The following is a 17869-nucleotide window of genomic DNA, read 5'->3' on the forward strand; positions in this document are numbered from 1 at the left end:
TAAAAGGGATGTCAAAACATGATGGGCCCATATAAAACATTAAAAAAAACCCTAACTCTCATTATTCAATGGCAAGAGTAAAGAACACTGCTAGATCCACTGGACGCCGCCTCCACCCTTCCTCCTCTAGCTCCACCACCTCCATGGCATCTGCGCACACGAACCTATCTGGGTCCGGTGGTGCCTCCCCTGACTCTCATGAGCCCTCCCCCAACTCTCGTGAGGTCTCCCAGGACTCTCGTGAGCCCTCCCCCAACTCTCGTGAGCCTCCCCCCAAGTCTTGTGAGCCTTCTCCTCCTCCCAAGTCCCGTGAGCCCACTCCCCAGTCCCAAGAGCATCAGCCTTCCCCCCAGCCTTCCCCTCAGCCTCAACCTCAGCCTTCCCCTCAACCTTCACCTCAGCCTTTCCCTTAGCCTTCTCCTCGACCTTCCCCTCCCCATGAGAGCCCTCCCCTGATCGAACAAAATGTGTTCGATAACCTCCCGGACATAGAGAGGCTTCTTGAGGGCCAATAGACTGCCAGGAAGACCACCATCTACCATCTCCCGGTGATATAGTCCATCGTAGAGATGATCCCTGTGCCCGTGAAGAGGGTAAAGTAGACGCCGAGGAAGCCCCATCCCAAAGAAGGACAAAGCTCAACACGTCCGAGAGAGAAGGATTCTTAATGTAGACAAGAGTAGCGGAAGAAATTCAAGGCAGACAGGAGGCCATGGGATCGTGTTCGGGTACCTATAAACCCTCCACCAAGAGTCAGGAAGCTGTAAAGAGCAAAGCTAGGAGCGCAGGCCCTAAGGGAGATCAGGCAAATGCAAAAGACCACTGACAACATAATCCCGCGTGCTCTCTTCCAACGTGTGGTACGGGAGAGCACAGGGATACAAGGACGACATACGATTTAGCACAGGAGCTATGGGGGTGCTCCAGGAGGCTACGAAGCAAGTGACCACCGCTGTATTCGAGGACACCAACTTGTGTGCCATCCATGCAAAGCACATCACGGTCATGGACAAGGACATGGCTCTGGCAAAGCGGCTACGAAGTGACTCAAGTTTGAAGCCCTAGATTCTCTTGCAGCCGACTCTTAGGACTTAGACCACCCCCTGCCCTTGAAGGCACTATCTTGTATCTAAGGCCCAAGGGCCGATCTTTTTTAATAAAATATATCAACATTCTCTAAACTATTGCATTGTTGTGTATTTTTCATTTCTATGACTACAGTAACTGATCATTTTAATATAGGTTTTGAATTCTGTCAAATCCTGAAGGAATTGCCAGAATGCCCAAATTCGCACAGTAGCGGGTCTTGGGCTTTTTGGGGTCCTAACGATGCACCGGACACTTTTTCCTTCTGCGCAACGGTGAAAATTTCTTCAGGATTTGACAGAAATGAACTTTCGATACTCAGAATTGGTGAAAATGATACTAAATTGGCTAGAAATGTATTAAATTAACACAATTAAAATAATGGAGAAAATATATCATCGACTTAAACAATATACAATGGAATTCACGACGAGCAATGATAAATTAAAATAAATAATAAAGACATGTAGTCATGTATCCATTGAAATATCCATTTAAATATATGTTTATATATACAAAAGGCCTCACAGGCTATCTTTCTTCTTGGCTAGTTCGAGTACATTGAGAATAGGGGTCTTTGAATCCCCTAGTGGATTCCTAGATATAAATCTAGCTGCAACAGCACTAACATCCTCCTCTCCTACTGCCAAAGACAGAGCCGTTGCCATGAATGTTCGATCTAAAGGCATTGATAGCAGCCAGGCGGTGTACCAAAATGACTTTGTCAGCATTCCAAGTAATGTTGGAGTATCCGATAGCGCGCGACAATGCCTTGCACTTCAGCAGCTTCGAAGGACCTCGAGGAGAAAATTTGCTGTGAAAGACTACGATATGCTTTGCGACTTTGCCAAGGTGATGGGCCAAAGAATGATCTCGCCCAAATGCGCTACGAACATTACCCCGTCGATATGAGAATTCATCAAGCTCAAACGCATCCTGCAACAATTCAACAAACATTAGAAGACTGACAAAACAAATTATACTGAAAGAACATCAAAATAAAAAATATTGTTCGAACTTACCACTACAGCATCGTCGGCTTCTATCCCTTCCTCATTTGCAATGTTGATGGAACCAGGTGCTATGTGATGTTCCATTTGAGAGGTGGACGCTTTCTCCTGACCTGTGTTGGAGGTGGAAGCTTTTGCATGAGAGGGTTGTGCATCGTATACAGACATGTCTGCATCCCTAATTGAAACCAACGTCGTCAAGAGAAAGTCTCTCATTGTCTGGTCTTCGGTACCTAAAACCCCGGGATCTTCGACACTTGTGTCAACATCGAATCCCGATAGGACTCCGAGTGCCTCATCATCTCGTAGTCCAAAAAGAATCTCTATGTCATAGAGGAATATGTACTCTTCTCCATCGATGATGAGAGGGGACAAAGGATCATAATTCTGAGTCTGGGTCAGCGGTCTCCGATGCAGATTCTTACTCTACTGGGGGCTCTTGAAGTAGGCTGAATGCTTGAGCTGCTTCCATCTCCTCTGTTGGACTGTCAAGACTCGCTTCCATGTAGATGTTTGAGTCTATTCTAGGGACGACCAGATCAGTAGTTCTACTAGAGGGGGTGCTAAACGATGAGGCTTCTTCCTCTAAATTTCCTTCTTGGAGAAGGAAGATGAATGTCATCTCCCATGAAAGGAATTTGAGGCCTGTATTTCCTGTGATTCCCGCGTCCAAGATGTCTTGAACTTCGACTGTCCTAAACCCTTCGTCTGTAAGGTTGTCACAAAAGCGGGCCAAGCGCTTTACAAACTTGGGTTCCTCTACGAACAGATACTTTATGTAATCTATGGAAACCCATCTCTTTGAAGAGTGGTCAAGTGTATAGGCAAAATTTGAGAAATTATCTTGCATGTAAAGGATGTGATCTGAGAACTCATCCTTGGCTCGCATATATGTGCCTAGGACATCTAAAGTCCTATTAAACACTAAAAATAGCTCTTCCTCATGATCTGCAAATTTAGTTTGTGAGATGAAGTCATGGAACGCAGTTCTAGCTGAATCCATGACAAATAGTAGTTGATGGAGGGAGTAACTTCTGAGGACGGGAGTTTCTATGGCTCTCTAAATGTGAAAGTGAGAATGTGATGTAAAAAGGGCACTTATCCCTTAATATATATCAAAATTCTAAAAATTAAAATTAATCATAAAATCCCCAAATTTTTTGAAAAACATTTACCATGAACTGAAAGGAGAAAACATTAAAAGAAATAACATTTTAATTTAATTGTCCATCATCTTTTGAAGCAATAACTAGGATTTGACAGATAAAAAATTAAATGCTGCACTAGTTAAACACATTGTTAGCAATCTTCAAAGTTGCAGGAGGAATGAAATTGGCACTATGCATGCACTTCTCCACACGACAGCTGATCTTACCACCATTTAAGGTAAAGTAGAAGGACTTTGACGTGCCGTCCTCCATGACCAACAGGTGTTCTCGCACATCCCTTAGAGTCCATTGCGATGTGACATTCAGATTCTTGACATCTCCCTCTTCAACATCAATAGACAAACTTACTCCCATATTGTCTTCATCATTAGAGTCTGGGGGAAGCCATCCATTTGTTTTCTTCCAGCGCCTGTACTAAAAAGCTAAATACAACATTTGGCGTGACAAATGGTATCTAATAACCACATTGTCTTTACATGCGTGACATTAAAACACATTACCCTTTTGGTCGCCTGACTTGGTTCCCCAATTCATTCCAAGTAAATCTTCAAGAGCATTTTTATCTACACGCTTGCAGGACCACATAGTTTTTGTTGTATGCATATATATATTGTGAAATAAAGAAGCAAAAATATGTAGAGGCATAAACCCAGATAACCTTGCCCATTTGGATCCAAATGTAAACTTCATGGCCATGCCCACATTCTTTGCAATCTTGTTCTTGTACGATTGCAATGTCCTCGAGTCCACATTGCTGCAATCCATGTCTTGAAGTTGTGGTGGTGCAATGGTTTGCAGACGGCCATAGCTTGATGATGTCATTGGAGTGATGTATGTTGCATTATACCAATACACATTTTTCATTCGCAAGAAGGCCAACTTCTCCCCGGCATGCATTTGCTTATCTAAATCCTCATGAATCGCAGTGAACTTTCCTATGAATGATTCAACTGGTTTCCACTCCTCGAAGTCCGAAGGGAAAACATCTGCCACCATAAATAAGAGCTCTTAGAAACCAAACACAAAATTTCCAAATGGACTCATTACACTTACAGGTGAAAAAGGTACATAGATAGAAAGGCTCACAGTCTGATGGTATCCTAGATTGATTGAATGATGAAGGAAGCCGCATATCTTTTCCCATGTAAATGTGGACCTTTGGTCGATCCTTTCATCACTATCCAGTCATTTAAGTTGTGGGTGCAAGGGATCCACTCATCCAATGCATTTTTGGTGTTGTGGAAGACACAAGAGGTCACCATATTGCCTGGTCTTGTAGCCTTGCTCCTCACCATGCTTGTAGAGGGCAATGTAGCTCCAATAGAGGCACAAAAGAGGAAGAAGGAGAGGGACAAGCAACAGTAACAAAGGCACAGGAGAGGGACAACAGAGCAGCTCCAACAGAGGCACAAAATAAGGAGAAGGAGAGGGAGAGAGCAACAGCAACAGAGGCACAGGAGAGGGAGAAAGAGAGGGATAGAGCAACTCCAACAGCGGCACATAAGAGGTAGAGAGAGAGAGAGAGAGAGAGAGAAGCTGGAGCAAGCATGCCAGAGCAGGAGGGAGCAAAGAAAGAGGAGGAAGAGGGAAAATGCATGGGATTTGGTTCAAATGGAGTGATTTGGCAGGCTGGACCAAAACAGTGGGGGGCAGAGGTCCTAGAAAGAGGGAGGGGAGAAGAAAATTCGCCAGAAGGGCCCTACCATGCCATTGAAGGTAGTTTTGGGCTCATGTGGGGGAGGTGCACCTGGTAGGAGGGTCAAACATGGGTTAAGAGGCGGGGGGGATGGTTTGGTGGTCCCTAGTGTAAGGGGAGCAACCAATAGGGGCTCTCTGCAGGCCTACCTACCCTTCACCTCAACATACAATGATTGCCTCACACCTTCTAGCACTCTCATTGGTACACCTCAAATCACTCTCTAATCCCTTGAAATTAGGAAACACTAATTGGAGGCCCTTTTGAAACCCCAATTCTCCCCTAATGTTAGTAAGCCAATGAAAGTTGAGTTTTTGTGGTTTATAAGTGCACATGAGATAAGGAAGGTTGTTGGAGTTGCGAGGAATCTTAATGGAGTCAAGCATGTTTGAGATGGATATTAGTGTATCAGAAGGCAAAGCAGTTTGGGGCAAAGACTCGAGAGAGTTTATTCTAACAAGGGCGAGTTTTTGTACTAAATACATGCAAAGAAAAATGGAAGTTTGGGAACACATGGTTAGAAAGCCAATTTATTTCATCAAGAAGAGCCTTGTTTTCTAAAATGGATTGTTGGGTTTTAAGGTCGGGGAAATGAAAGAAGAATATTTTCCAAAAAAGGTGGGAAAGACTTGTTTCGTAAGTGTTGTGATCCAAATTGAGATAGAGACAAACCTCTTGGAAGACAAGCGTGAGTGCTTGAAGTGCTGCATGAGGATTTAAGGGGGTAATGGGAATGCGATTGAGGCAAAAAAGGATGTGAGAATGGAGAAAGGGATGATGAAAGAAGTTGGGGTCCAAGGTGTAGACATGTAACTGATCATCAAAAGGTTTAATAAAAGGTTTAAATCGCTTAAGTGAATTACATTGACAGGTGGAGCTAAAGGATTTTTCTAGGAAGGTAAGTTTAGGTTTGTAAAGTAAAGATCTAAGGGGTGGAGTATGTCAGAATCAAAGAGTTGAAAGTATGGAGAATGTCAGAATCAATGTTTAAGTGTAAAACAAGTGTATCTTTGAAAAGAGATTTAGGGGAATTTTAGTTAAAATCTTGTTTGAATAAAGAACATGAAAGTACTTTGCAAATTTCTTCTCTGGAATCGACTAAAAAAGAAATAAACCATTGTTGAGTAATTTGGTCGAACGTACCTCGGGACCATTAGAGGGAGCGATCTGCAAAAGCCAACAAGTCGGAGACGCGATCAGTGTTTATCCTAGTCAATGGAATAGTGTGAGGTAACATCATTATCTTATGTTTTTCGTTTGGGAGAAGAGGTGGCGGAAGATTCCGGTCGAGAATCTTTAACATGAGAGGTGAGAGAAGGGTTACTAAGTGGGGGACAAGGGATAACTTTATGGAATTTAGGGGTATATTTTGGGGGGAAACTATGTCTTCTCTTGGGTGAAGGAGGGTTGAGCTTAGCTATAGAGAATGCTAAGGGCAAGGGAGGGACCTGGAAAGAAGACGGGAGGGAGAAGTCGATGGAGGGGGAAAGGGACTTTACAGTTTCAAGGAGTAGGATCTTGAAGTGATAAAATGTGACAAGGGAGAAGATTGCCTCTTTAGGTAATTGCAACATCCAGTTTAAGAAGGCAAAGAGTTTGGCTTGAAAGGAGCTAATAGGGAAAAAGATATCCAGACGGTTGAGTATATACCAGACAACATGATAAAACAAGAGGATAGAGGATTTACAGGACATGTTCATCTTCTTTATGAGACAGATACACTTTATGTAAGGCCTGAAGACGTTCCAACAATTCTTCAGATATTAGTTATCATCTTTGTTTGAAGAGCTAGTATCATTACGAGTGGCACCCTTTGAGCAAAAGAACACCTCCTTGGTGAGGCCACATTTAGAATGGTCAATAGAGCTTAGGAGGAAGTGGGAGTTGAAGAAGTAATTTGAGTTAAGATGCAAACGCCCCTCGTAGGCATCTTGTTTGTATTGATCCACCTCTTTTGATGAGAGGTTACAAATGAAGGCAAGCGAATAAATGGAAAAGGGTGTAAGAGAGCTCAGGTTATCAAGACACCAAATCTTATGATCTACAACTAGAACCTTCATTTCTATGTGTTTAAGAGGAAGAAGGGGCACATAGGAAGGAAACTTTTTTAGCTCTCTACTGTCAAGGGGCTTTGGTGGTTGTGAGAGGGACTGAGAGAGGGTTTTGAAAGAAGCCTCATCTTTAGGGAATAAAAGGTCAAGGTTAATAAAGTTGTGAAAACTAGTATTTGAAGGGGCTAACCTAGTTGGGATGGGGAGGGGAAAGGCACAGTTGAGAACAAGGATGTTGTTGGCGAGGCCGAGGATGATGGTATGGTATTCGTTCAAAGCATTGGTGTCATTGAGATTGATAGCGGCTAGATTTGAGGCAACTTTTTCAAGTCTAGCAAGGGCGCCATCACTTTTTCTTTGCGAGAATTTAAGAAGCTTGATCCAATCATTAAGGAAAAGTGTTTTAATGAGTAATGGTGTGTTTTTTGAAAGGGCTTTGAGATCGTGCGTTCTAATGAACGAAAAGAACTCGGGTTTCTGGAAACAAGAGAGTACCGCGTGAGACGCGGGAGAGGGTGTTGGGAGAGGGCTATTGAGTGACTTGGATTGAACTGCAGTATCCCAAGAGCACTTCTATAAAGACAAGAACAGGATTAGTAACAATATTTGTGTAAAATGTAGGTAAAACCAGTTTAATGAAAGGAGTCAAAAGGCTAAAAAGCCTTGATGACTAAAGTCGACTATGTGCAACCGTCTAGAGTTGCAGGGGAAAGGATATGTGTGTGGAATACAAGACAACTCTATGTGTCTGCATACCTATGCTGTGCAAGACAAGCCAACATATAGGATAATTGAAGAGCAGAGTCTGCATACCTACCACCATCCAACAAGAAAACATGGTAAGAACCAACTTAGCTTAGGTTGGGAAGACAAGTGTCATACAAAGGGGAGGGGAAGGTGTAAAAAACTAACATAAATGGAGCGTGGGAGGAGGTTAGAAAAAATGCATCTTTACTTAAATTAGGAGGAGGAAAATTAAGTGGGAGAAATTAGGGAAAATGAAAAGTGGAAGTGAAGTATTAGGATTAATAAAAGGAAGAAAAATTGGTGGAAAAGATGGGGACGTGGGGGGTTTGGCCTAGAATCAAATAAGATAAGAGAGTCGATTGTAAGACAACGATGGTACTCAAATGACAACTATGAGGATTATGGTATACTCAAATGCTCGTTTACCTTTTGCCAATTGATATCGTATCCTTCTTGCTTCTTCTCCTTGGTTTAATGGCTGCAATCCTGAATGCCCTCTTGTACTCGTCGTCATCGCCTAGAGGCAAACCAATCACATATTCTTGTGGATCAAAATTCAAGGAGTTAGATATGAATGAAAAAACATATGTACGACTGAACATATTAGATACTCAGTAGAATATAAATATATACTTACCACCCATGCCTTGTTGCCTAGTCTTCCATCGCTCTCAAGGTGCGAATGACCTATGGTCTCCAAGCCTCTCCTCGCCACCCTTCGCTGAGTTGTGAATGCATCTGGATTCTCCTTGAACTCCTCCTTTGCATGAAGAAGTGTGGTTCAACGAAGACTTTTTCTAAGAGTTTCCAAAAATTTTGGTAGACTACTTTAGCAATGAATCTACTGCCAAGTTAAGAAGGAGGGAATGTCACATGCACCCTTGCACTTGGGTGCAATGTAACACACTAGCTACATCGACAAGTGCGTAATAGTTCCCTAATAGGAGATTTTGTTGTATGTTGTGACCCCTTTGTGAGCCCTTGTCCAGGGACAATCAAGCACAAGCTACGTAAGTCAGTCTCTCAGGCTTAGGTCAAAGTTAGATAGAGCAGTCCTTGTTCACTAGTACTCACTCGGGATTAGAGTTTTTCCATCTTAGGATTAGAGATACGTTTAGGTCTAGCATAGGAAGGATCCCTTTTGGGCCAGAAGAAAGTAGAAGACAGCTGGACCAGACAAAATAACATTTAGAGGAAAAAGACGCTAGAAGAAAGAGAAACCACAGATTTTGAAAAATTGCTCTTAGTGATGCGTGAGGAACTCAAGAATGAGGAGGCACAACGACGCACAGAGCTTGCCTGGGCAGAGAGGCAACAAAAGCTAGACCATAGGCAATGCTTCTCCGACTCAAACAGATGTTAGCTACTATGCAGGCAATTTTGAGCGCGATAGCAGTCACCGCCACAGCTTCATCATCAACAAAGGTAACACCACTCACCCAGTCCACTCCAAATTTTGTTAAATACGATGGTAAGTATGACCATTCACCTATTCTTCAGTTCATTCATCAATTCTTATCTCATTTTCCATTGGCGTAGATTCAAGATGAGCAAGACAAAGTCCACCTAGCAGCCCCTCATCTTACCTGTGAGGTGGTTACCTGGTGGCAACATTGGGCTAGTAAGCATATGAATCCAACAAATTTTAAGACGAATTTCATTTCATCAACGTTTGTTACCAATCTCAAAGCCTGTTTTCTACCGCCACAGTATATACTTAACCTGGAAGATGAGTTTTCTCGACTCTCCCAAAATGGTTTACGTGCATTAACTTACAGTAACAAGGTCATCACTCTAGCATAGTAGTTAGGCGTGTCTCAAAGCAATAATATGAAGAAATCCATTCCAAGATTGGACACTAACATACGTTTTACCATCTGGAACTTCGACCCACCCGAGTACGAGCAGACGCGCTGACTCTCGTCCAGAATCAAGAAATGATGTTGAATGGGGTAAAGCCCAGGCACGTCCAAAAGGATTCCAAAGCCCCTTAGTAGTCAAACAACACAACGGCGGGTTGAAAGAAGGACAACCAGTACCAAAACAAAGAATGCCAAGGCCTTGCTGTGATCACACGATCAGATTACGTTGCATGTTACATTCTTCAATGGAAGCAAGTACAAAGCAACTTGCATTGTAGCTTGCAAGGAGTTGTGGCTTAAGTGTATTTTGGAGAATATAGATAATGTGTGCGATAATCAGAATCACATAGCTATTGACGAGAACCTTGTCTTTCATGCATGAAGGAAACAAATTGAGGCCCATTACCATTTTATCTGGCAGCGCATCACGAATGAGATTCTGGACCTGACGAATTTTCTGACTTTACCACATCATCTCAGTTGTGTTTATGAAATCTCTTACGTGGAGCACCTCATATGACGCATGCATATAGGCACACAGTGAGCCATTGAGAAGGAGTGTTAAAATAGATCACTAACCCACCTCGAGCCCCCATATGAGGATGATGCACATTTAGTAAACCTAGTAGGTGAAGCGACATAACTGGAGCATGCGCCTGCTGTACGGCTTGCTGTATGGCCCATGTCCCATCCTGCATTACCCGCTGAAACAGTACGCAAGGAAGCTGAATAAAAACAACAGATTTGTGCAATAGCGACATGCCTACTTAATACATCTGGTAGGGCCTAGTAGAAGGTCGATTACAAGCGTGTTGGCAAACCTATAGTCGGGCCGAGTTTGACAGCAGACCCAAATCGGCCTAGATCTGGTCGGCTCATTTTACAGACCAAGTAGGCCTAGTCAGGACCCTGGCTACCTACAAAAGGAGCTATAGGTCGCTGCCAGGTCACCCTTTTCCCCAGGTTTGAATACATGAGCCTTAGGTCAAAGGCTCTAGACGAACTCGTCCACCTTTTGAGTTTCTCTAATCTCGGCAATTAGAGCACAATCTAATACCGTGAAACTCATATTATACATAATGCGTGACAATGCATCAGCAACTTTATTATCCTTCCCTCTTCGGTACCAAATCGTCAAGTTAAACTCCTGCATGAGTTCTGCCCACCTAGCTTGGTGGCCTCTCAAGTCAGGTTGTTTACAAAAATGTTTCAGAGTATCATGATCAACATCAACATAAAACTCTGACCTATACAAATAATGTCTCCATGTTTTCAAAGCATGGATAACAGCTTATAACTCTAATTCATGAGTTGGCCAATTTCGTTGAGAGGAAGAAAGCTTCTTGCTTTCAAAGGCTACTGGCCTTCTCTTTTGGAGGAGAACTGCTCCTACCGCAATGCCACTTGCATCGGTTTCAAGGAAAAACGGTTTCTGGGAATCAATTACTTTTAACACTAGACCTGAGACCACAGCTTGTTTTATGGTGTTAAAACTTTCCTGTTGATTCTGCCCCCATATAAAAGGTACTTTATCTGAGGTCAAATCAGTCAATGGCAACACTATCTCGGAATATCCTTTGATATGCCTTCGATAAAATTGGACAAATCCCAAGAATGATCGCAAAGCGGTCAAACTCTGAGGGATAGGCCAAGTCAATATCGCAGCCACTTTCTTTGGATCCATTTCTAACCCCTCATGAGTAATAATGAATCCTAAATATTCAAGTCTTATCATAAACAGTACAATTTTCTTCTTATTTACATAAAGACTGGCTTTCCTCAAAGTATTGAGCACTATTCTTAAGTGTTCGTGATACTTAGCAATACTTCTACTGAACACAAGAATATTGTCAATAAAATATACTACAAACTTCCCGATATATGGATGTAGTGAATCGTTCATAAGCATGACGAATGTAGCACGAGCATTGGTAAGTCCAAACGGCATTACCAAAAACTCATAATGTCCAAAACCTGCTTCTAAAAGCGGTTTTATGGACATCCTCGGCTCTAATACGGATCTGATGGTAGCCACACTTAAGATCAATCTTGCTGAAAATTATGGCCCCATGCAATGCATCTAGCAAATCATTAATCCGAGCCATCAGATACATGTGCTTAACAGTGATATTATTCAGTGCTTTGTAATCTATACAGAGGCGAAAAGTATCATCTTTCTTTTTCTTCAATATCATTGGCGAAGCAAAAGGTGAGAAACTGGGTTGAATCTAGCCCAGCTTGAGCTATTCTTCCAATTGTCTTCGCACCTCCGCTTCTTCGGTAAAACTTAACCTATAGGGAGGTCTATTTACAGGTTCTACCCCTAGGATTAGTTCAATCTTATGCTGAACATTCCGCTCTGGAGGTAACCCATAAGGTAACTCATCCCTAAAACAATCAGAGAACTCCTCTACCATATGATCAGCCAACTTGGCCATCTCTCCATTTTGGGTAACATTAGTGCTAGCCGAAGGACCATCAATCAGCTCTATCGATGCTGTACAAAGAAACAGAAACTCTTCTTGAGATTTTTAAACTTCCATTACGGAAACCAACGGTCCTTGAGGTATATCTTTTTCACCTCGTAAGACATACAACACATCATTCATCTTGAATTGATAAATGTGCTTTTCCCAATCTATGGCTGGATTCTTCCTAGAATGTCAAGCCTTACCTAGGGCTATATCTGCATAAGCAAGCTTTGTCATTTCAAAATCAAGCTTCTCTGTATAGTCCTGAATTCGAAGTTCCAAGTGGGTAACCCTTTGGTCCCATACTTCAGTTGTCTGCCATTCTGACTGTATATGCATAATCAGATGAGCTAGTTTTTAATTTCAGCCTCTTTTCAAGCTTGGAGTTAATTACATTGTGCGTTGACGCTGAGTCAAACAACACAATGGCGTCATGATTGGCTACTTGCCCTTTCATCTTAATTAACTCTGTATCGTTAAAGGTTGTATACCCCGTTGTTGCGGGCTTTGATAGGACATTATCAGGTGCACTGGTTACTAGCTTAGCAACAGATACACATAACAAAACAGGTACTGACCTTTGAGAAGATCCTGCTAGTTGAATCTGCATCTGGTCTGCTCTGGGACTTTCCTCCATTTCCACGTCGCATTCTGAGATCACCATCTCAGCCATCCAATGATCCTTGTTTCGTGGACAATCTTTCCACTGATGAGGCTGAAGGCATCCAAAACACAAGCCTTCTCTCCTCGCTTTTTCTCTTTGCTCTGGGTTCAAAGAAGACTTCGACCAAGCCCGGACTACCATTGGTGTTACTTTTCTTTTCACTCCAATGGTGATACTTGGTTTAGGAGTCTCAACTGGCTTTGCTTGCTTGGCTTGACCACTAGGCTGTGAGGCACTCCCTTTGCTAATCCACTTCTTCTTAAACCCAGTTTTCTTCGGGTACTCATACCGAGTCCCAACCAGCACAAATCCACTTGGTCTGTTCCCTTTGGCATCCTCATAGTTCAAGGCTATGGCAATTGCTTCATCTAGCGTGTTTGCATACTTAGCCCGAACTTCCATCTTGATCCGATCATTAAGTCCAAAGATAAAATCTTTTACTTGCACCGACTGAGGTAGAGGTTCATAAATTTTCATTACACTTTCTCTGAACTTACCAGTATATTCAGCTACTAATAAATTTCTCTAACGAAGGTTTCGATACTAATCCCAAGCTCGGGATGCTTCGTTAAGAGGTAAGAAGTGTTTTCTAAATTCTTTTTTAAACCCCTCCCAAGTAGTGGATGCCACTCCATCTTTCTGTTGTTTTATCCACCACCTATCCGTTGCCTCATTAAACATATGGGTGGCCTCGCGGAATTTCTTTATATCATTCCTGATTTCACAAATGGCGAAGGCCTCGTCCCATTTGTGTAACCAGGTCTCTATGATATCGGAACTACGGCCAAACATCCGACCAGGATACTTTTCTAGCCTATAATTGGAAATATTAGGCACCTTAGTCCTCCTAGGCTCGACCGTATGAACACTGGTCTCAGGCTCCATCAAAGCTTTACCCTTCTCTTCACGAGATGGTCTAGCAAACATACTATGAACCATTTTTCTGAGCTCTGATCGCCCTACATTTGCTTGCAATTGTTGAGCTAAAATATGTTGCAAGGCATCCTCCAATAATGCAATTCTACCAGACAGTGTATGGCTTGTTGAGCGCGACACTTGCGGGGTCGGCCAGACTCCCGACTCTATGGGATCCACCCTAGAAGCTTCTTCTTCAACTTCCATTTAAGTCGATTGGGTTTTTCTTTAAAAAAATAAAAATAAAACACTGCCTAAAATTGTATTTACAAACTGCTTCTCAATCTCACAACCACAAAAGGTGCCTAAACAGGCGTAACCATCAACTAAAAATAGCTGAGAACCAAGATGAATATCTTTTCCCTATACTAGGGAAATATCTGCTATCTCAAATAACTCCAAATACCGAGGGCAAATAAACTAGCATATACCCCAACAAAAGTTCAAAGGCATAGAAAGCTCCCTGGTCATATTTATGCTGCATGAAGAGATCAACTAGTCCTTGTAAGCCACTCCCAATCTATATTTATAATCTGTCTTGTGACCACCTGCCTTTAAGCTGGATTCAAGAGAAGATCAGCCATTATAAACAAATACCAGTCTTCACGACGTGAACTCCTGCACCCACGCAATCTCTATGGTCTGACAGGCTCCCCACAAGGCTCTCGACTTGAAACAAGTAGCTCTGAGGCACACGTAATTTTTGACGCAATCCCCTGGTTACTCTCAGCCGTCAATCGTGACATCAACAAAATGAACAGGCTCGTCAACGAAGGGCTAACTCCATCCTTTAGCGAAAAATCGCAAAGGTCTGCACCTTTCAACGTTTGTTCAAGCTTAAGGTGGATAACGATAGAGAGCTTCTTTTTCAGGCGCACACTACCCAAACGTCATGCATATTCAAGGTAACAATACCGACCACCTGATACGCTTCTCATTGCTCAATCGGGAAACATGCCGCCTGTCTCAACACAATCCTTTCATGATCTGGATTCGCCCAGCTTAATTGTGGACTCCCCAAATCGTTACCTGATTGTTATGCTCTGATACTAAATGATACGACTAAACCATTAACGCCAAACTTTTTCGGCATAGGCACAACTATGTTCCACCCAGCCAACCCCTACTGTAGCAAGCTCCAAAAGATATGCAAGTAAGAAAACCTGCATGCTACACATAGAGCCCACATATCCCTAGATGGATCTAGTCCCCCAAATGTCATCATTTGAGGGCATCTCCTAAATGCATCATTTACCCCTCTCTTGGGATATCATTGAAATCATTTGCCCCTTGGCACATTTAATGCATTTAGACCCCTTAGCCTTAGATCCACCTAGTCTTGTGCCAGGTCACCCTCACCAAGGACCTTGACCTTGATTCCTTTTGATCATTTACGTGAAGCCCAAACAAATATAATACAAACATTGATCCTTTAAAGGAAAATGTCCACTGACTCTTCCGAGGTCATGTTACCTCAACTTGAGCGTAACAATCACTACCACGATGGTCGAAGCAGTCCATGAAACTTACATTCCCTGCGTGTGCATGCGCACACGCACTATGTGTTTTGGGGGACTGAAGTTGGGCAGCGAACTCTATTAGCTAGAGTGAATATCTACCAAGGAGAATGCTGTGTGATCCTCCCTTGCTTGCCAATGAAGGAAAATATGAGGTCTGTTTAGTTACACGTGAGAGCCTTTGAGGTCTCACCCAAGATATGCCAAGCCGCTATCATCTCCCAGGCTGATGATTCTGCATTTGATGATAGACTAAATAAACAATTAGAGGGAACTTATCGTCTAAGACCAGCTCTAATATAATCCCAGACAGCCAAGATCCGCTTAGTGACTAGACCCCCTATAATCTCTCTCTCTCTCTCTCTCTCTCTCTCCATATTCTGTTCATTTCTGCTGCACTTCTCACAATCACTACCATGATGGTCAAAGCAGTCCATGAAATGTACATTTCCTGGGTGTGCATGCGCACACGCACTGTGTGTTTTGGGGGACGGAGGTTGGGCAGCGAACTCTATTAGCTACCAAATGAAGGAAATAAAATCTGAGGTCTGTCTAGATACATGTGAGAGCCTTTGAGGTCTCACCCAAGATATGCCAAGTGACTAGACCCGCTATCATCTCCCAGGCTGATGATTCTGCATTTGATGATAGACTAAATCAGCAATTAGAGGGAACTTACCGTCTAAGACCAGCTCTAATATAATCCACGCAGCCAAGATCCGCTTAGTGACTAGACCCCCTATCATCTCCCAGGCTCTCATCGATTCAACATTTGATGATAGATTACATCAACAATCAGAGGCATAGACCAACTCCAATAAGATCCAGGCTTTGCCTACAACTTTTCCGGCCTGAACTAGACCATCTATCTATTTTTGGATTGCCTACTCATAAACTAAGGTCAGTCTAGCATCTCTTCATCAATTGGCAGTACATGTATCCCTGCTCTTAGACAAGATGAGCGGTCTCTATGCAGGCTTTGTGAACATATCTAAACTAAGGTCAGTCTAGCATCTCTTCATCAGTTGACAGTACATGTATCCCTGTTCTCAGACAAGAGAAGAGGTCTCTACACAGGCGTTGTGAACATATGTTAGAGCAGGCGGTGGATGAGTTTAAGATACATTTTGAACTTGGCGATGCACAAAATGGAATTGCAGATCGATAAACTTGTTGAGATTGTGCTGCGGCCCATTTAACTCAGAACATGCAATCATTGTTACCATCTGTACATGATGATAGGCAAAAATGCTAAGCTTCTGAATCAAAATATTGGGCACCCAAACATGCCGCAGTGGACGTGCTATTTTGCCTCAATGCTCCTCCAGTGGCTAGGACCACATATCCACTGGATCGACTTGCCATTGTTCCCACCCCAGAGAAAGCAGAGGGATTTTCCTACCCGACACCAAAGAGGCAAGTCAGGTTTTTTGTGAACCTTGCTGGTTATTGCTCAGTTACGCCAGAATCATGACCCCCTCTTCGAAAGGAATGGGAAGATTTCCAGTGGAATGGCAATTGTGACTAGTCTGAGTCTGCGTACGCACAGGAAGGATCATTTCCCTTTCGGTACAAGTTTCCTAAGCAGGCAGAATGCTTCAGCTAGCCCAGCTCCCTGGCACCCCCTGTGCATCATGAGATAAAGTGAAACTGTCGATTGCATTGGCCACATCTGGCCTGCAGCATACAAAAGCATATACGAGTGAGCCACTAGATTATGATTATATGGCAATCTCGCCATCTGAGCCCTCATCATGTGGAGGTGTCAATTTGTCAACTTGAATTAGGGTAGGGTGAAATGTTTCCAGCAGTCTTGATGTATCACCTTTGGCAAAGCTAGGTCTTCCATTTTGCCCAAGCAGTAAAGAATGGTCCTGAGTTGGAAATGTTAAAGCTTATCGTCGCTGGCACTGCATACTATGACCAGAACATCTACAACGAAGGAGCGCATGGAGAATGGTAATGTGAATACATCATGTGTGATCCATGGTGGTGTGTATGCTGCCGTAGAATGGGCACCATGGACAACTGAAAAGTAGGAGCAGTTTTTTGCAGTATCGCGATTTACCTGGAATGCAGAGGCGGTGGAAGTGATACACCAAGCTAAGAGGCTAAGGAGAGAGGGAGGCCGTACCTGAGTTTTGCAATGGGCGATCATAGAACGTTCTATCCCGCATGCGTTTTAGTTACAGGCTATCACGATTGAATACACATGGATCTGGTGCTGTGCGAGACAATGTGTTGTAGGTAGGAGGCCCGAAGCAGCAGATCCGTCCAAGTTGAGCTCGATTTGGAAGGGGGCCGCGCGAACGCGAGCCCCCACTGCCACAAATTATGACGTGCACTCTCCCCGTAGGGAGATGCTAGGGTACAGCCCGTCCGAAGTGCAATGGAGGGGCCGACCCTAGGCCATCGGCCTTCCTGATCACCGATCGACCCCGCCCAGGTAAGTATGTCTTACCGCTGTGCTGGAATCCCTTTAAGTAGGCTCCCGACCCCCCCATATCCCAACCTCTATATGGCCTTAAAACGCGTTTTTCCACGTGGCACAATTTGAGCCACCGCCCTAGCTACTCTATCAATAACTCCTCCATTGCTTGAGTGCAATCTTAGCCTTCTAAATTGCCTTCACTACCCTTCATCCCTTGAGTCCGACCCGTCAAAGGCTATAAGAACTTGTC

The 17869-nt window shown here is 43.3% G+C and overlaps 1 non-coding gene across 1 annotated transcript; it reads right to left on the minus strand.

Moving 5' to 3' along the window:
* Positions 1-17482: 17482 nt before the first annotated feature.
* Positions 17483-17642, minus strand: LOC147886727 (U1 spliceosomal RNA). Its single transcript, XR_015543370.1, has one exon. It is a non-coding gene; the product is annotated as a U1 spliceosomal RNA (small nuclear RNA).
* Between the last annotated feature and the right edge of the window lie 227 nt (positions 17643-17869).

Source organism: Dipteris shenzhenensis, chromosome 24 (genome assembly GCF_047967505.1).
Source record: "Dipteris shenzhenensis isolate YYH24624 ecotype China chromosome 24, Dip_SZ_1.0, whole genome shotgun sequence".
Lineage (NCBI taxonomy): Eukaryota > Viridiplantae > Streptophyta > Polypodiopsida > Gleicheniales > Dipteridaceae > Dipteris > Dipteris shenzhenensis.